Source organism: Sus scrofa, chromosome 9, assembly GCF_000003025.6.
Source record: "Sus scrofa isolate TJ Tabasco breed Duroc chromosome 9, Sscrofa11.1, whole genome shotgun sequence".
In the NCBI taxonomy this organism is placed as follows: Eukaryota; Metazoa; Chordata; class Mammalia; order Artiodactyla; family Suidae; genus Sus; species Sus scrofa.
The window spans coordinates 71,598,376-71,619,452 of NC_010451.4; the positions used below are offsets into that span (position 1 = coordinate 71,598,376).

The 21,077-nt window shown below is 40.6% G+C and overlaps 1 protein-coding gene across 7 annotated transcripts in view; it reads right to left on the bottom strand.

The window, feature by feature from the left end:
* Positions 1 to 21,077, bottom strand: part of MTERF1 (mitochondrial transcription termination factor 1) — a 566,280-nt gene that overhangs the window by 310,789 nt on the left and 234,414 nt on the right. For all 7 annotated transcript variants that reach the window (XR_002347027.1, XR_001298914.2, XR_002347022.1 and 4 more), the window contains one exon: positions 411 to 550. The gene's annotated coding sequence lies outside the window, so the exon portion shown is untranslated. The remainder of the gene's footprint in view (positions 1 to 410; positions 551 to 21,077) is intronic.

Sequence of the window (21,077 nt, forward strand, 5' to 3'; positions counted from 1 at the left end):
CAGAGGCTGGGCCACTTTATCATAGAGCTTATGGACAGCAGCCTGAAAACAGCCATAACATGATTTTGTGAGTCACCGTACGATTTACATACATATACAGTAGCTATTATTACATAGTAATGTCGTTTTATTTTGCAATGAACTCTGAGCAGCAGAGCTAAAAAATAAGCTCTGAATTTGATTTCATAAGGAAACTGATGATGTATATGGAACTTAGAATGTTTATCAATACGGTTTACCATCTCTCATGAGGGCTAAGTGATACCACTGACCACATGAAAACCAGAAGACACAAATCTTTTGAAGAAGCATCAACATCTATGCCAAAAGTTAGAAGTTACTTTAGGACTATATGGAAAAATGACTGCTGAACATGAGTGCCTGCAGTGAAGCCAAGGCTTTTCACTTACCTCCAACGACTGTTCTTCATGAACTTCACCAATTTGGATTCCAAGTTTCCTTTTGGACACACAAAAAGTGAAGTGATAACTTCGTTACCAGAAGAAGAACCGAACAAAAAGTTGAACGAGGCCAGTTTTATTCCAGTGTCCTAGATTACATCAAAGAGAAAATCAGTTAGTTCCAATAATGGTTTCTTTTTTTTTTTTTATTGAATTCATGAAATAGAAATACATCTTTTGAATATTCATTCTGTCAATGAGATATCTGACATTACTGTGAATGTTATTATAGGCTAACATAAAAAAGCTCAACGTTAAAAATAAAATTATTCCTTCTATGGTATGGACATAACAAATTTTAGCAGAGTCCACTGCTATGATGAAATCAATATTATTCTGAAATTAAGAAACCTTTGGAGAAGAAATGTACTTGAAATTGGATGTGGTAAGTATACAATTAATAATTGTATCCTGGAGGAGTTCCCGTTGTGGCGCGGTGGTTAACGAATCTGACTAGGAACCATGAGGTTGCGGGTTCAGTCCCTGCCCTTGCTCAGTGGGTTAACGATCTGGCATTGCCGTGAGCTGTGGTGTAGGTTGCAGACACAGCTCGGATCCCGCGTTGCTGTGGCTCTGGTGTAGGCCGGTGGCTACAGCTCCGATTAGACCCCTAGCCTGGGAACCTCCATATGCCGCGGGAGCGGCCTAAGAAATAGCAAAAAGACAAAAATAATAATAATAATAATTGTATCCTAAAAAGCTGCTATAGTCTGCTAATCAAATAGAAACTATCTTTGTCAAAATGTATAAATATTATACACACATGCAAAGTTAGAGTAACTGAACTATAAAACTGTTTATGAGGAAGCTGGGGTTCAATTTCTTTATGGAAATATATACTTTCCTTGCTGCCTGCCTCTAATATTTGCAGAATCCATGGCAAGAACAGAAATGGAAGCCCACATACTGAAAGTCTAAAGTGTTGTAAATTATAAATTAAGCTAGCAAACTGTTAAATATGTTTGATGCTACCATAACAAATCTACCTACAGTCGTGGCCTCAAAGCCAAGGTACACTTTAGAATCATCAGCCTCCTTGGAATTCCTGTGTGGAATATAGCAGTGTGGGGAAAACACCCATCTCTAGCCCCTCCCTCCCTCCACTTCCCTTTGGCACAGGAAGGGGCCTTATAAAAACAGGTTAGGACATCCCAGACCAGCCCACATGTCCAAGCTCTGTCAATATAATTCTCCCTCTCATTATCCCTAAACAGCTGTCCCTTGTCCAAATCTCAAGCCACAGGGTGCCCACACTGGCAGTGAGGTCCACCTTGGGAGGAGGGACCTGAGGAAAATGACTGCCCACCCCTGGGAGCAGGTCAGGGTCATTTGGGCAAGGATTCTGGGGCCTTAGCCACCCGGGCATTGTCTAGGAGGATATGTCCCTTGGGCCCCTCAGATCTGAGTTGGGCTGACAAGAGAGTTGAGCCCTCTAATGTCAGACTCTGGGCAGCAGTGTTTCCTACTCACATTTGGATCTAAGACTATCAATTGTGTTTTAGAAATGTCTTAGGTTTTAAAGAGACATTTTGAAAATCAACCTAAGTGCCTAAAAATAGCATTGAAATACACACACAGAGACACACACACTCAATGATCACATCCCTGAAGCTCTGAAAATGGAGGAAGCAGTCTCATTAAGTCAGAAAATGAGAATAATGTAACCCTTTAGAGACTCCTAAGCAGCATCAATCTTGGGAGTGTGACCTGTGCGATCACACAGGGCCCCTGAGTGCAGAAGGGCCCCTCACTTGGTTTCATGCTCACCTGTCATCCTAAAAACTGTAACAATTTGAACAAGGGGCCCCACATTTTCATTTCATACTGAGCCCTGCAAATCATGTAACCAGCTCCATTCTCAAGGGCCATTCACTCAGCAAGAGGATTTCCTATGAAACTTGTGCACTGTTTTCCCTTTGAAAAAAAGTCAATAAAGCCAGCATTTCGCTTTCGATTATTTCACTTTCACCTCTAGGCCTGGACAAAAACAGAAGGGCAGAGGGGAAAATGGTTTTTAAAGGGCACTAGAGTATTTGAAAACCTTGACAAAGGTTCCATCAGAGGGTTCAGGCTGGTGCTTGTCATTCTGGAATTGCCTCACCCACTTCCTGCCTAATCCCTGATTAAATGCCACCATTTCACACAGGTGTCATCCAGTCCTTTCTTCTGCCCCAGCCCCATCTCTTTTGATTATGGAGGTTTGCTTTTTCTTTGTGAATTTTTTTCAATTCCTCTCTACTTTTAGATTAAAGTTGGGGGTAGTATTATTATTAAAGCATAATGCCAGGCAGAGATAGGAAGCTTTCCAGCATATCTTTATTAATCCAGGGCAAGTCCATTTTGAAAGAAAGAAAGAGAAAGAAGATTTATAAAGGGCAAGGGCTGACCTCGGCAGATCCTCACAGCAGGGGCAGAGCCTGACACACTGCAGAAAGGTCTGTGAGGAAACAGAGCAAAACTGTCCTCAGCATCAAATCCCCCAATGAGTGACGTTCCCTTGGCCTCCTCCTTCCTCTGGCCCCAGCCCTCTAACACATGAGCCTTGGCTTAAGCATTTATTCACCATCTATTCTGCAGACTTTCTCCTACACATTTCCAAATTCCTCCTCAGCCATTCAACAAGGAAAAGCCCCCAAACCCAGTCTTCTTCAGACATGGACAGCACCCAGGGAGATGAGGAGATTGTGTAGGTGACAATGAAGGGCTGCCAGCTACCAGCTCAGCAACACAGGGGTTAGGAGCAGCTTTCGGGCTCCTAGCAAGCTGTCAATCTCCCCTTTTAAGGTAAAACATGGAAGCGCAGCTAAATTGACTTGACACCCAGAAGCCCTAGAAAAAGCTGGCTCTTCCTTTCTCTGCCTCACACTGTGTAAACACCTATTTCTCTTCCAGTTATTCTAAAAGGACCACAGGGACTTGGGGCTCAGGAGAGAGTTGCAATCAAGGCTGAAACAGGGATGGCCCACAAACAGAACTGGGCTTTCTGGACAATGGGCTAGACAAGGCCACCCCTCCATACATTCACCCTAAAGCTCCCTTTGGGGCTCGCCTCTCCAAGGAAATCAGTCACAGAACAGAGGCACAGGAAGCGGAGCAAGATGGCAGAGGAGTAAGAGGTCATGCTAAGCTTTTCCCACAAACACATCAAAAAAACACATCTACATGTAAAATGACTCGCCCAGAACATCTACTGAATGCTGGCAGAAGAACCTAAACCTCCAAAAAGGGCAAGAAACTCTTGACATAGCTGGGTAGAACAAAAGAAAAAGAAAGAGAGAAAAGGACAGAATGGGACTAGCATTCCCAAGAGCGAGCAGTGAAGGAACCTACATCCTGGGAAGCCACCTAACTGACGAAAGATCAGCCAAGTTGGCAGGACCTCAAAGGCACCAAGAAAAGTGCAGTAGCTGGACTGAGAAGAGCAAAGCAGAGTGAGAGAAGCGCAGATCATCTCAACCCACCAGCCTGGACACCACAGCCTGAGACACTCGGGTGGAGGCTGGGTGCTGAGACTCCGGCTCCAGAGGTCAGTCCCGGGGAAAGGACTGGGGCTGGCTGTGTGGAGACAGCCTGAGGGGCTAAGGAGCAGTGTGCCATGGATGGCAGAGCTGTACGTCACAGGCTGAGGAGGGGAATGCCACTGCAGAGGGAACCCGGGAGAAGGTCCAAACCTGCAGGAGAGGCAAGTCACCATTGTTGGGGAGGGTAAGAGTAAGAGGGGCAGACCACCATAGGAAACTCCCTGCAATGGAGCATGCACATGCCCCGGGGCTCAGAAAGCGGTGCGGCTCTGCAAAGGCTACAAGCAGCAAGAAGCCTCTTGCTGGTTTAGGGGAGATTGGGCACCCCTTGTGCAGGCTACAGGTGGCCAGGCACCTCTTGTGTAGGCTAAGGGCATTAGGGGGCTAAGTACAACGTCGTGCCTCTTGCATAACCTACAGATGGCAGGGACAGACCACTGAGATGGTCTCAGAGGCCAGAGGGAGGCGTGGCTTGCCACCACTGGGGGCCTGTGAGTGGGCTCCACCTGCAACCCAGTCACCTCAGGGGTTGGAAAAAAATAAAAAAAGAGGGCACTGAAACCAAGCACCATATATTGTTGCTCTCACTCCCCTGGGAACATAACCGCCCTGCAGCTGCCACTGCCAAATGCTCTAGGAGGCGGCCAGACACTTGGTCACTGTCCCTTCCCAAGACCCTACAACTAGAAGCAGCTGGTACAGCACCTCCTTTGTGGGTTAAGTGGGACAGGGTACTTATTGTGTGGACTACAGGCGGCAGGGGCAAACTGCCACAGTTATCTCTGATTCCAGAGGTGGGTTTGGCCCACTGCCACTGGGGATACCTGAACAAAAATCACTTGCAACCCCATCCACCTCAAAGGGCACCACAGAGAAGGACATTGTGATGGAACACCACCTGTTGTTGCTCTCACACCCCTGAGAACACACCCACCCTGCTGCTGCCACTGCCAAACACTCTGGGCAGTGTCCAGACCATTGATCACTGTCCCTTCCCAGGAACCTGTGACGAGAAGCAGCTTGTACAGCACCTCTTATGGGGGCTAAGCAGGACGAGGTGCTTCTGGCATGGTCTACAGGAGGTAAGGGCAAACTATTGCAGTTATCTCTGACTCCAGAGGTGGGAGTGGTTCACCACCACTAGGGGTCTGTGAACAAATATCACTTGCAGCCCCATTCACCTCAAAGTCACCACAGAGGAGGGCATTGAGACCGAATACCACCTGTTGGTGCTATCGCACCCCTGGGAACACACTGGCCCTGAAGTTGCCACTGCCAAACATTCTGGGCAGTACCAACACACCTGATCTCTGTAACGTCCCAGGATCCTGCAACTAGGAACAGCTTGTACAGCACATTCTATGTGGGCTAAGTGAGACAGGTTGCTTCATGCATGGTCTACAGGTGATGGGGGCAAAGCACCACAGTTATCATTGACTCTAGAGACAGTCATGGCCTGCTCCCAGCAGGGGTCCCTGAACAGGAACCACCTGCAGTTCCAATCACCTCAGAGGAGGGCATTGCAATCAAACACAAGTTGTTTTTGCTCTCACTCCCCTGGGAACTCACATACCCTGCTGCTGCTTCTGCCAAATGTTCTGGTCAGCTGAAGATCAGCCTAGAGCTTATTACCACTTCCCAGGGCCCTGCAACTAGGAGCAGCCTGGACCACCTTCCTGCAGGTCCTTGCTTCTGTTGAGAACCCAAAAACTAGGCACTGACCACTGGCCCTGCCCATTATTGCCTTCTCCCTGGAAACACACTGAGCATCCTGGGATATAACAGCCTGCTAACACAGAAGAAAAAGAAAGCAAATATTCAAACTCCCACATGAAAAATAAATAGTAACCCCCCAAAAAACACAAAGGAGTATTCTTGCATATAAGTAGACTTACAAAATTACAGTTTGGCTTCCCCAAACTCACAGAAAAAGAAAAACACAAGCAAGATGAAGAAGCTCAGAAATTATTCCCAGTTAAAGGAATAGGAGAATTCACCTAAAGCAGACAACAATGAAATAGACCCCTGCAGTCTGACAGACATTGAGTTTAAAAGGGAAATAGTGAAAATACTGAAGGAATTAAGACAGGGTATGAACAGTAATGCAGATTCCTTTAGAAAGGAACTAGAAAGTATAAGGAGGAGCCAATAAAAACTATAAAATTCATTTGCAGAGATGCAAACTGAGCTAAAGGCAATAAAGAGAAGAATGAATAATGCAGAGGAACGAATTAGTGACATGGAAGATAGAATAATAGAAATCACCTAATCAAGACAGCAGATAGAAAAGCAAAAGAAAAAAAATGAAAGCAATATAAGAGACCCATTGGATAACATAAAGCAGGCCAATCTATGCATAACAGGAATTCCAGAAGGAAAAGAAAAAGAAAAGGGGATTGAAATTATATTTGAAGAAATTATAGCTGAAAACTTTCCAAATCTAAAGGATACTGATATCAAGACACAGGAAGCACAGAGGGCCCCAAACAAGTTGAACCCAAACAGGGCCACACCAAGACATACTGTAATAAAAATGGCAAAAGCTAAAGATAAAGAGAGGATTCCAAAGGCAGCAAGAGAAAAGCAAAGCATTAATTATAAGGCAACACCCATAAGGCTATCAGCTGATTATCAGCTGACAGAAACACTATAGGCCAGAAGGGAGTGGCAAGGTATATATAAAGTGCTGAAAGGAAAAAAATTGAAAATTTTCCCAACAAATAAAAGCTAAGAGAGTACAGCAATACTAAACCCATTCTAAGAGAAATACTGAAAGGGCTTCTCTAAATTAAAAAAAAAAGAAAAGAAAAGAAAAAGGAAAAGAAAAAAAGTAGAATTAGGATGGAGGGAACCACAATTGGAAAGCAGTCACTTAAATAAGCCAGCATACAGATCTAAACATGAAGATGCTGGGGAAAATAAACAAAACAAAACAAAACAAACAAGACACCAAAATCATACAATATGGGGAAAGAAAGTACCAAAATATAGATTCTTTTTTATTTTAATGATATGTTTGAGCCTATATTACTATCAACTAAACCAAGCAGATATACAAAGGGGTAAACGTACTTGAAAATCAGGGCAACCACAAATCAAAACCAACCATTATATTCACAAAAACTGAAAAGAAAATACTAAAAGCATAAAATAAATGGAAACCATCCAACCAAAAAAAGAAAAGAAGAAAAGAAAAACATAGAATCAACTGGAAAACAAGGTTTAAAATGGCAATAAATACATATCTATCAATAAATACCTTAAATGTTAATGGAATGAATGCTCCAATCAAAAGACACAGAGTAGAAGATTGGATAAAAAAGCAAAAACCTTCAATGTGCTGTCTACAAGAAACTCACCTTAGGGCAAAGGACACATATAGATTGACAGTGAGGTGATGGGAAAAGATATTTCATACCAAGGGACAAGACAGGAAAGCAGGAGTTGCCATACTCATATTACACAAAATAGACTTTAAAATGAAGGCCATGAAGAAAGACAAAGAAGGACACTATTTAGTAGTTAAAGGATCCATTCAAGAAGAGGATATTACAATTGTCAATATATATGCACCTAATATAGAAGAACCCAGATACCTCCAACAAATGCTAATAGACATAAAAGGAGAAATTGATGGGAATACAGTCATAGTAGGAGACTTTAACACCCCACTCACATCAATGGACAAATCCTCTAGACAGAAAATCAATAAGGCAACAGAGATCCTAAAGGACACAATAGAAAAGTTAGACTTAATCGACATTTTCAGGACATTGCATACAAAAAAATCAGAACATACATTCTTCTCAAGTGCACATGGAACATTCTCAAGGATCGATCATATCCTAGGGCATAAAGCTAACCTCAACAAATTTAAGAGTGTACAAATTATTTCAGGTATCTTCTCTGACCACAATGGCATGAAACTAGAAATCAACCACATGAAAAGAAATGAGAAAAAACTAACTACATGGAGACTAAACAACATGCTACTAAAAAACCAATAGGTCAATGAGGAAATCAAGAAGGAAATTAAAAACTACCACAAGACAAATGATAATGAAGGCACAACCACTCAGAATCTACAGGATGAGTGGGAGGGATAGGGAGCTTGGGCTTATCAGACACAACCTAGAATAGATTTACAAGGAGATCCCGCTGAATAGCATTGAGAACCATGTCTAGATACTCATGTTGCAACAGAAGAAATGGTGGGGGAAAAACTGTAATTGTAATGTATACATGTAAGGATAACCTGACCCCCTTGCTGTACAGTGGGAAAATAAAAAAAAATAAAAAAAAAAAAGAATCTACAGGATGCTGCAAAAGCGGTGCTCAGAGGGAAATTTGTAGCAGTACAGGCCTTCCTCAAAAAAGAAGAAAAATCTCAAATCAATAGCTTAACCTACCACCTAGATGAATTAGAAAAAGAACAACAAACAAGACATAAAGTCAACATAAGAAAGGAAATGATAAAGATCAAAGAGGAAATCAACAAAATAGAGATTCAAAAAACAATAGACAAAATCAATAAAACCAAGAGCTGGTTCTCTGAAAAAGTAAACAAAATTGACAATCCTCTGGCTAGACTCACCAAGAGGAGAGGAAAACCACCCCCCCAAAAAAAAACAAAATAAGAAATGAAAAGGGAGAAATCGCAACAGATACTGCAGAAATTTAAAAAAAAAAAAAGAATACTATGAACAATTGTATGCCAACAAATCTGACAACCTAGAAGAAATGGACAACTTTCTAGAGATATACAGCCTGCCAAAAATTGAATCAAGAAGAAACAGATGAATGGAACAGACTTATCACTAGAAATGAAATTGAATATGTCATAAAAACAACCCTTACAAATGAGTCCAGGACAAGGTGGCTTCACAGGTGAATTCTACCAAACATACAAAGAAAAACTTAAAACCATCCTCCTTAAACTCTTTCAAAAGGTTGAAGAAGAAGGAACACTCCCAAAGACATTCTATGATGCTACCTACCATCACCCTAATTCCAAAACCTGTCAAGATACCACCAAAAAAGAAAACTATAGGCCAATACCTTTGATGAATAAAGACACAAAAATTATCAACAAAATTTTAGCCAAATGAATCAAACAACATGTAAAAAGATCATATACCACAACCAGGTGGGATTCATCCCAGGTTCACATGGATGGTTCAACAGATGCAAATCAATCAATGTCATACACCGCATTAACAAAAGAAAAGTCAAAAATCATATGATCATCTCAAGAGATGCAGAGAAAGCATTTGACAAAGTCCAACATCCATTCATGATCAAAACTCTTACCAAAGTGGGTAGAGAAAAACATACCTTAACATAATCAAAGCTATTTATGACAAACCCACAGCAAATATAATACTCCATGGAGAAAAGTTGAAAGCCTTCCCACTAAAATATGGAACAAGACAAGGATGTCCACTCTCACCACTTTTATTCAACATAGTACTGGAAGTCCTAGCCACAGCAATAAGACAAAAAAATAAATAAATAAATAAATAAATAAAAGGCATCCAAATGGGAAGAGAAGAGGTAAAACTGTCACTGTATGCAGATGACATGATATTATATACAGAAAACCCTAACGACTCAACCCAAAAACGAATTGAACTGATCAACAAATTAAGCAAAGTTAGCAGGATACAAGATTAACATTCAGAAATCAGTCACATTACTGTATACTAACAATGAAATATTAGAAAAGGAATATAAAAATACAATACCTTTTTAAAATTGCATCACAAATATTCAAATATCTGAGAATACACCTGACCAAAGAAGTAAAATATTTATATGTTGACAACTATAAGACATTCACCAAGGAAATTAAAGATGATGTAAAGAAATGGAAAGATATTCCATGCTCCTGGGTTGGAAAAATTAATACTGTAAAAATGGCCATACTGAGATGGGATTAAGATGGCAGAATAGAAGGACTGGAGCTCAACTTCTTTCCTAAAAACAACAAAATTTAAAACCAAATGCTGAGCAATCTTTAACCAAATGGAACAGAAAATTTTAAAAAGATATCCTACTCTATAAGACAAAGAGGAGGCCATCAAGAGGTAGGATGGGCGAATATTATGTGATATAAACAACCCCATACCTCCTGGGTGGGAAGCCCCACAGACTGGAAAGTAACTGTATCACACAGACTTACCCACAGGAGTGGAAGTTCTGAGTCCCATGTCAAGTCCTCATGCCTGGGGATCTGGCATTGGGAGGAGCCCCTAGAGCATCAGGCATTGAAGGCCAGTGGGGCCTGTGTGCAGGAGCTCCATGGGACTGGGGGAAACAGAGACCCCAATCTTAAAAGGAGCACACAGACTTGCACATGCACTCAGTCCCAAGGCAAAGCAAAGTCTCCATAGGACTCTGGGTCACACCTGACTGCAGTTCTTGGAGGACATCCTGGGAAAACAGGGGGTGACTGTGGCTTGTTGTGGGAGAAGAGCATTGGAAGCAAAGCTCTTAGAAATATTTATCAGCATACCTTTCTCTGGAGGGGGCCACTTTGGGTAAATCTAGCCCCACCCATCAGTGTTGAAAAGCCCCAGGCCAAACAACAATCCAGTGGGATCACAGACCCGCCCCTCAGTAAACAAGCTGCCTAAAAACACCCCCCCCCCAGGCACACAGCCATTTCTAATCTCACCCAGAGACAAAGCCCCACCCACCAGAGGGATAGGAATCAGCCCCACCTATCGGTGGGCAGGCACAAGTCCTTCCAATCAGGAAGCCTACAGCAAGCCCCTGTACCAACTTCAGCCACAAGGGGGCAGTCATCAGAAGTAAGAAAGGCTACAACTCTATTATCTGTAAAAAGGTCACCACAGCAAAAACCTATAAAAGCGAAAAGACAGAGAACTGTAACTCGGATGAGGGAGAAAGGAAAAACCCCAGAAAAACATTTAAGTGATCAGGAGATTCTCAGCCTCCAGGAAAAAGACTTTAGACTGCCGATGCTGAAGATGATGCAAGACATTGGAAATAAACTAGAGGCAAAGATGGAAAATTTACAGGAAACACTGAGCAAAGAGATACAAGATACAAAACTTAAGCACGATGAGATGCAAAATAAAATAACTGAAATAAAAAATTCATTAGAAGCAGTCAACAGCAGAATACAGGAGGCAGAAGAACGAATAAGCAAGGTGGAGGACAGATTAGTGGAAATTACAGAAAAACAGAAAAGAGAAAAAAGATTGAAAACAAATGAAGAGAGTCTCAGAGAACTCTGGGACAGTGTTAAATGCACCAACATCCATATTATAGGGTGCCAGAAGGAGAAGAGAGAGAAATGGTCAGAAAAATACTCAAAGAGATAATAGCTGAAAACTTCCCTAACATGGGAAAGGAACCACTCACTCAAATCCAGGAAGCAGAACAAGTACCATATAAAATAAACCCAAGGAGAAATACCTGGAGGGACATATTAATCAAACTGACCAAAATTAAAGACAAAGAGGAGTACCCAGCATGGCTCAGTGGTTAACAAAACCAACTAGGAACCATGAAGTTGCAGGTTCAATCTCTGGCCTCACTCCATGGGTTAAGGATCAGGCACTGCCATGAGCTCTGATGTAGGTCGCAGACGTGGCTTCGATCCCACATTGCTGTGGCTCTAGCGAAAGCCCGTGGCTAGAGCTCCGATTAGACCCTTAGCCTGGGAACCTCCATATGCCTCAGGTGCAGACCTAGAAAATAAAAAAATAAAATAAATAAATAATTTTTTAAAAAGACAGAGAAAATACTGAAAGCATCTAGGGAAAAGAAACAAATAACATACAAGGGAGCCCAAATAAGATTATTTTTCAAAAGAAACACCGCAGGCCAGAAGGGAATGGTATGATATACTTAACATGATGAAAGGAAGAAACCTCCAACCAAGATTACTTTACCCAGCAAGGTTCTCATTCAGAGTTGAAGGAGAATTTAAAAGCTTCAGAGATTAAGCAAAAGCTAAGAGAATTCAGCAACACTAAACCAGCCTTACAACAAATACTAAAGGAACTTCTCTAGGTGGAAAAGGCCGCAACCAGAAACAAAAATTCCACAAATGACAAAGCTCACCAGTAAAGGTATATATACAGTAAAGATACGAAATCATCCATGCACAATTATGCCTCCAAAATCAGAAAACGTGAGACAAGGAGGGTACAAATGCAGGACACTGGAGATGTACTTGCAATTAAGAAACTAACAACTTAAAACAATCTCATATATATATAGACTCATATCAAAACTTCAGAATAACTGCAAACTAAAAATCTACAATTGATACACAAACAAATTAGAAACATCAACTCAAATACAACACTAAAGACAGTCATCAAACCAGAAGAGAGAGAACAAGAGAAGAAGGGAAGTAAAAAGAGCAACAAAAACAAATTCAAAGCAATTAATAAAATGGCAATAAGAACATACATATCAATAACTACCTTAAATGTTAAAGGACTAAATGCCCCAACCAAAAGACATAGACTGGCTGAATGGATACAAAAACAGGACCCATACATATGCTGTCTTCAAGAGACTCACTTCACTTCTAGGGACACATACAAATTGAAAGTGAGAAGATGGAAGAAAATATTCCACACAAACAGGAATCAAAAGAAAGCTGGAGTAGCAATACTCATATTGACAAAATAGACGTTAAAATGAAGAATATTTTAAGGGACAAGGAAGGTCACTACCTAATGATCAAAGAATCATTCCAAGAAGATGTAATAATTTTAAAAATCTACGCATCCAACATAGGTTCACCATAATATATGGGCAGCTGCTAACAACATTAAAAGGACAAATTGACAATAACACAATCATAGTGGGGGACTTTAACACCCCAATTACAGCAATGCACTGATCATCCAGACAGAAAATCAATAAGAAAACACAGGCCCTGAATGAAGCACTAGACCAGATGGACTTAATAATTATAGGACATTCCATCCAAAAGCAACAGAATACACATTCTTCTCAAGTCACATGGAACATTCTCTAAGACTGATCACATCCTGGGCTACAAATCAAGCCTCAGTAACTTTAAGAAAATTGGAATCATATCAAGCATCTTTTCTGACCACCACACTATATGACTGGAAAGCAACAACAAGAAAAAACTGCAAAAAACACAAACACATGGAGACTAAACATGCTACTAAACAACCAATGGATCACTGAAGAAATCAAAGAGGAAATTAAAATATATCTAGAAGCAAATGACAACAAAGATACAACATGACACTCCAAAACCTTTTGCTATGGGATGCAGCCAAAGCGGTTCTAAGAGGGAAGTTTATAGCAATACAAGCCTACCTCAGGAAACAAGAAAAAACTAAAATAAACAACCTAACTTTACATTGAAAGCAGCTAGAAAGAGAAGAACAGAGAAGACCTCAAGTTAGTAGAAGGAAAGGAATCATAAAGATCAGAGCAGAAATCAATGAAATAGAAATGAAGAAAACTGTGGAAAGGATCAATGAAATGAAAAGCTGGTTCTTTGAAAAGAAATACAAAGGATCATAAGAAACTACTATATGCAACTATGCACCAATAAAACGGAAAACCTAGAAGAAATGGACAAATTCTAAGAAAAGTACAATCTTCCTAGACTAAACCAAGATGAAATAGAAAAGATGAATGGACCAATCACAAGAACTGAAATTGAAACTGTGATTAAAGAACTTCCAACAAAATTCCAGGACCAGATGGCTTCACAGGCGAATTCTGTCAAACATTTAGAGAAGAAGTAACACACATCCTTCTGAAACTATTCCAAAAAAATTGCAAAGGGAGGGACACTCACAAACTCCTTATATGAAACCGCCATCACTCTGATTCCAAACCAAAGATACCACAAGAAAACTACAAGCCAATTTCACTGAAGAACACAGATGAAAAAATCCTCAACAAAATACTAACAAACCAAATCCAACAACATGTTTAAAGGATTGTACCTCATGATCAAGTGGGATTTATCTCAGGCATGCAAGGATTCTTCAATATCTGCAAATCAATCAGTGTGATACACCACATTAACAAACTGAAGAATAAAAACCATATGATCCTCTCAATAGATGCAAAGAAAGCCTTTGACAAAATCCAACACCCATTTCTGATAAAAACCCTTCAGAAAGTGGGCATAGTGGGAACCTACCTCAACATAATAAAGGCCATATATGACAAACTCAGAGCTCACATCATTCTCAATGGTGTAAAGCTGAAAGAATTCCCACTGAGATCAGGAACAAGACAATCATGTCCACTCTTGCCATTACTATTCAACATAGTTCTGCAAGTTGTAGCCATAGCAATCAGAGAAGTAAAAGAAACAAAAGGAATCCACACTGGAAAGGAGGAAATAAAACTGTCACTATTTGCAGATGACATGATACTATACCTAGAGAATCCTAAAGACTCTACCAGAAATCTGTTAGAGCTCACCCATGAATTTGGCAAAGCTGCAGGATACAAAATTAATACACAGAAATCAACAGCATTTCTATACACTGACAGTGAAAGATCAGAAAGAGAAATTAGGGAAGCAATCCTGTTTACCATCACATCCAAAAGGATAAAATACCTAGGAGTAAACCTACCTAAAGAGACAACAGACCTGTCTCTATTCTGAAAACTATAAGTCACTGATGAAAGAAATCAAAGCTGACACAAATAGATGGAAAGACATACCATGCTCTTGGATTGGAAGAGTCAATATTATAAAAAATGACTATACTACCAAAGGCAACCTACAGATTCAATGCAATCCCTATCAAATTACCAAGGACTTTTTCACAGAACTTGAACAAAATATTTTAAAGTTTGTTTGGAAGCACAACAGACCCAGAAGAGCCAAAGACATCCTGAAAAAGAAAAATGGAGCTGGAGGAATCAGGCTCCCAGACTTCAGACTACACTACAAAGCACCAGCCATCAAAACCATATGGTACTGGCACAAAGACAGAAATATAGATTAGTTGAACAGGACAGAAAGCCCAGAATTAAACCCATGCACCTACAGTCAACTAATGTATGACAAAGGAGGCAAGAATATACAGTGGAGAAAAGACAGCCCCTTCGATAAGTGGTGCTGTGAAAACTGGACAGCCACATGGAAAAGGATGAAATTAGAACACTCTCTGAGACCATACACAAAAATAAACTCAAAGTGAATTAAAGACCTAGATATAAGACCAGATACTATAAAACTCTTAGAGGAAAACATAGGCCGAACACTCTCTGACATAAATGACAGCAACATTTTCTCAGATCCACCTCTTAGAGTAATGATGTTAAAAACAAAAATAAACAAATAGGACTTAATTAAACTTAAAAGTTTCTGCACAGTCAAGGAAACCCTAAACAACACGAAAAGACAACCCACAGAATGGGAGAAAATCTTTGCAAATGAATCAACTGACAAGGGATTAGTCTCCAAAATTTATAAACACATTATGCAGCTCAATACCAAAAAACAAATAACCCCATCGGAAAAAATGGGCAGAAGATCTAAACAGACAGCTCTCCAAAGAAGACATACAGATGGCCAAAAAACACATGAAAAGATGTTCAACATCACTCATTATTAGAGAAATGCAAATCAAAACCATGATGAGGTACAACCTTATACCAGCCAGAATGGCCGTCATCAAAAAGTCTACAAACAATAAGTGCTTGAGAGGGTGTGGAGAAAAAGGAACCCTAGTACACTGTTGGTGGGATTGTAAATTTGTGCAACCACTGTGGAAAACAGTATGGAGATGCCTCAGAAAACTAAAAATAGAACTACCATTTGATCCAACAATACCACTCCTGGGCATCTCTCCAGAGAAAACCATGACTCACAAAGGCAAATGTACTCCAATGTTCATTGCAGCACTATTTACAATAGCCAAGACATGGAAACAACCTAAATGTCCATGGACAGAGGAGTGGATCCAGAAGATGTGGTACATATACACAGTGGAATATTACTCACCCATTAAAGGGAACGAAATACCGGCACTTTTAGCAACATGGATGGACTTAGAAATTACCATGCTAAGAGAAGTCAGTGAGACTATGAGACACCAACATCAAATGCTTTCACCGACATGTGGAATCTGAAGAAAGGACACAATGAACTGCTTGCAGAACAGATACTGACTCAGAGACTTTGAAAAAATTTATGATTTCCAAAGGAGAGTTTGCGAGTGGGGAGATATGCTGGGAGTGTGGGGTGAAAATCCTATAAAACTGGATAGTGATGATCATTGTATAACTATAAATGTAATAAATTCATTGAGTAATAAAAAACAAATAAAAATTAAAATTAAAAAATTTAAAAACAAAATGGCCGTACTACCCAAAGCAATCTACAGATTAAATGCAATGCCTATCAAATTACCCACAACATTTTTCACAGAACTAGAACGAACATTCCAGAAATTTATATGGAACCACAAAAGACCCAGAATTACCCCAGCAATCCTGAGGAACAAAAACCAAGCTGGAGTTCCCATTGTAGCGCAGTGGTTAACGAGTCCGACTAGGAACCATGGGGTTGCGGCTACGGTCCCTGCCCTTGCTCAGTGGGTTAACGATCCGGCGTTGCCATGACCTGTGGTGTAGGTTGCAGATGCGGCTCGGATCCCGCGTTACTGTGGCTCTGGCGTAGGCTGGCAGCTACAGCTCCGATTAGACCCCTAGCCTGGGAACCTCCATATGTCACGGGAGTGGCCCAAGAAATGGCAAAAAGACAAAAAAAAGTAAAACAAAAACCAAGCAAGAGGCATAACTCTGCCAGACTTCAGGCAATATTACAAAGCAAGTCATACAGACCAATAGAACAAAATGAGAGAATTCTGAATAGAGAAACCCAGAAACCTACTGTCAATTAATCTTCGACAAAGGAGGCAAGAATATAAAATGAGGAGTTCCTGTCATGGTGCAGCAGAAACGAATCTGACTAGGAACCATGAGGTTACAGGTTCGATTTCTGGCCTTGCTCAGTGGGTTAAGGATCCAGCATTGCCGTGAGTTGTGGTGTAGATTGAAGATGAGCCTCAGATCCTGTGTTGCTGTGGCTGTGGTGTAGGCCAATTGGATCCCTAGCCTGGGAACATCCATATGACTCGGGTGTGGCCCTAAAAAGAAAAAAGAAAAAAAAAGAAGATAAAATGGGAAAAATACAGTCTTTTCAGCAACTGGTGCTGGGAAAACTGGACAGCTGCATGCAAAGCAATGAAAACAGAACACACCCTCACACCATGCACAAAAATAAACTCAAAATGGTTTAAATACTTAAATATAAGACAAGACACCATCAAACTCCTGGAGGAGAACATAGGCAGAACATTCTCTGACATCAACCTTACAAATGTTTTCTCAGGTCAGTCTCCCAAAGAAACAGAAATAAAAGGAAAAATAAACCAATAGGACCAAATCAAACTGACAAGCTTTTGCACAGCAAAGGAAACCAAAAAGAAAACAAAAAGACAACTCACAGAATGGGAGAAAATAGTTTTAAATGATGCAACTGACAAGGGCTTAAGTCTAAAATATACAAACAACAATATACAACTCAAGAGCAAGAAAGCCAAAAACCCAGTGGAAAAATGGGCAAAAGACCTGAATAGACATTTTCCCAAGGAAGATATACAGATGACCAACAAACACATGAAAACATGCTCAACATCCCTGATTATTAGAGAAATGCAAATCAAAACTACCACGAGATACAACCTCACACCAGTCAGAATGGCCATCTTTAACAAGTCCACAAATAACAAATGCTGGAAGGGCTATGGAGAAAAGGGAACCCTCCTGCACTGCTGGTGGGAATGTAAGCTGGTACAACCACTATGGAGATCAGTATGGAGGTACCTTAGAAATCTATATATAGGACTACTATATGACCCAGCAATCCCACTCTTGGGCATATACCCAGACAAAACTTTCCCTGAAAAAGACACATGCACCTGCATGTTCACTGCAGCTCTATTCACAATAGCCAAGACATGGAAACAACCCAAATGTCCATCATTAGATGACCGAATTAGGAAGATGTGGTATATATACACAATGGAATACTACTCAGCCATAAAAAAAGAATGAAATAATGCCACCTGCAGCAACATGGACGGAACTTGAGACTCTCATCCTGAGTGAAGTAAGTCAGAAAGAGAAAGACAAATACCATAGGATATCACTTATATCTGGAATCTAATATAAGGCACAAATGAACTTTTCCACAGAAAAGAAAATCATGGACTTGGAGAATAGACTTGTGGTTGCCAGGGGGGAAGGGGAGAAAGGGGGAGGGAGTGGGGTGTATTGGGAGCTTAGGGTTAATGGATACAAACTATTGCCCTTGGAATGGATTAGCAATGAGATCCTGCTGTGTAGCACTGGGAACTATGTCTAGTCACTTATGGTGGAGCATGATAATGTGCAAAAATAGAATGTGTACATACATGTGTAACTGGGTCACCATGCTGTACAGTAGGAAAAAAATCATATTGGGGAAATAACAAGAAAAAAATTTTTTAATAAAAAAATTAGAAAAAAAAAAAGAAACCAGTTACTGAAAGGAACAAAAAAAGAACAGAGGCACAGAAGTGATAAGAATTTTCTGTAATGCTCTGAAAATGCCCAGGTCATTATTTTTCTTGGATTTCTAAAAAGGTTTATGTATAGTTTATTCTTTACTTCTCTGGGACATGATTTTTGAGTTTCATTTACTGGATTTGTTTCTAGGAGCAATATTCTGAACATTAAAAATTGATAAGATGTGGGCACAAGACCGTCAGAGTAGGTCCTGTCTTTGTAGCTGGAGGCCACATGGAGGGAAGGGGAATAAGTGGGAAGGTTCTCCCCAAGAGACTTGAGGCAACAGCCATTTACTAACCAATGAAGAAATATTCAGTATCTAAAGTGGAACCCATCACACCAGTGCTTGCCGAATGGATACTAGCTCTATTAACAAGGTTTCCTTGGTTCAAAGAAATATGGAGTCAGATATGTTTGAGTTGGAATCCTTGATCCTTCACTACCAGATGTAGTAGTAGGCCTTGTGTAAGTTTCTTTAATGCCCTGGCCCTCAGCTTCCTCATATGTAAAACTGGAATTAACCACCTCTGATTTCTTTATGACATTTACATAAGGTAATATATGCAAAGTGCCACTCAACTCAAAATTTTGCTCACATTCAGTTCAAGAGCATGTTCCTAGATAGTGTGGCATAGGAAAAGAATATCAGATGTGATTGCTGTTTAGTGACATTTAAATGGCTAGTGTTTGCCAGGCCCTGTGTTGGTGCAATTCACCTATTAGCCCTATTCATCCTTACCAAGACCCTGTAAAAATGGGAATTTCTATTTTCATCAAGGTCTTTTTTGTTGCAGATAATAACAACTGAGTGTTGACTAGAACTCTATAAGGAGTTATTGTTTCTGACCTCATTTTACAAATGGGAAAACTGTGATACAGAAAAAGTAATTAACATGAACAAATTGAATTGATGTGTACAGGCTGTGAGGATTGTCACTGGAGTCAGAGACCTTGGCTTAAATCCCAGCACCAGAGAAATTACCAAATCTCTCTAGGTTTTCCTCATGTGTAAAAAGAATTCAAAGGGTTTTTAGTTACTTGGGGTCCTGGCAGGAAACAAATGGCACACTTAAACAGAAAAGGTGAGGGTGATATTCAGAGCCATAGTCAGGAGTAAGGGAAAACTAAGAGGGATGATGAAATACATGGGGTGGTGCTAGCAATAACTTTAATAAAACTGAAGTTAAAAAGACAGAGGAGAGAGTGGTCAGGAATTCAGTGAGAGCTAAGGCTGTAGCTGCCCCTAGAGCTAAAGCTGTCAGAGAAGCCACAAATTGAGAGTAAAGGAACACAACCACTGCTAACCCACAGCCTGGCAGGGAGAAACCAAGAGAATAAATACCTTAACCTCACCCTCCTCTTGCACTCTGACCTCCTGCCGCTACCTCTCATCATTGACCCAAATCAATGGAAGCTACAGGACAAGGAATTAAACTGATGCACATCAGTGGTCACGGACAGGGTGGAGGAAAGCAGAGAGTGGATCTAGAGGGGCAGAGGGAATACCCATCATAGGTATATTGCTCAACACACCCTGAACTGGTACTGAATTAGTTAGGGTTCTCCTAGGAAACAGAACCAGAACCAAGAGAGGGAGGGAAAGGGAGAGAGGGAGGGAAAGGGGGTGGGAGAGACAGAGAAAGAGAGGAGATTAAAATTTGGTCAGGCTGGCAATTTAGGCAAGAGCTGATGTTGCAGTCTTGAGCGCAAATTCCACAGAGCAGAAGGCTGGAAACTCAGGCAGGGCATCCATGTTGTAATCTTGAGGAGAATTCTTCCTTCCTCAGGAAACCTGCTTTTGCTCCTTAGGCCTTCAGCTGACTTAGATGAGGCCTACCCAGATTATGGAAGGCACTCAGCTTTACTCAAAGTCTATAGATTTAAATTTTAATCTCATCCAAAAAATACCTTCACAGCAACATCTAAACTGGTGTTTCACCAAACAACTGGTACCAAAACCTAACCAAATTGGCACACCATCCTAACCATCATGGCTATTTACAATGATTTAACCTTTTGGTACATCTCTTTTCTTATCTACATCTGAAGAAGGCTGCACAAGCTCCCTTTTAGCTCCTAAATACCACGGCAAACTAATGACTTACTGATCATCACTTTCTAAAGGAGTGTAGGGGAGAAACTTGTGCTAGGCTGTTAGATTTCTACATTTAGGAGAAGGGAGGTATGGCCAATTCAGCCCGATTTTCTGGGGTAGCACTTTCCAAATAAGTGTGAAAGGAGAATAGTCCTAGGATATTAAGAGGTGATTCAGGAAAAAAATATTCCTCTAGCAAATGCAGTTGTTTATTTGAGTACTAAACAAACTTGAGCAAGTATCTCATGTACTGAGGGGACTTCCCAGAACATTTACTGTGTTGATGTATAAATCTCCAGGTAGGGTTTTAGGTTGCTGTTTCCTGAGTTTTATGTGACCATTGATCACGTTGCCCTCTGAAAATGTGTAAACATTTTGAAGATCTAG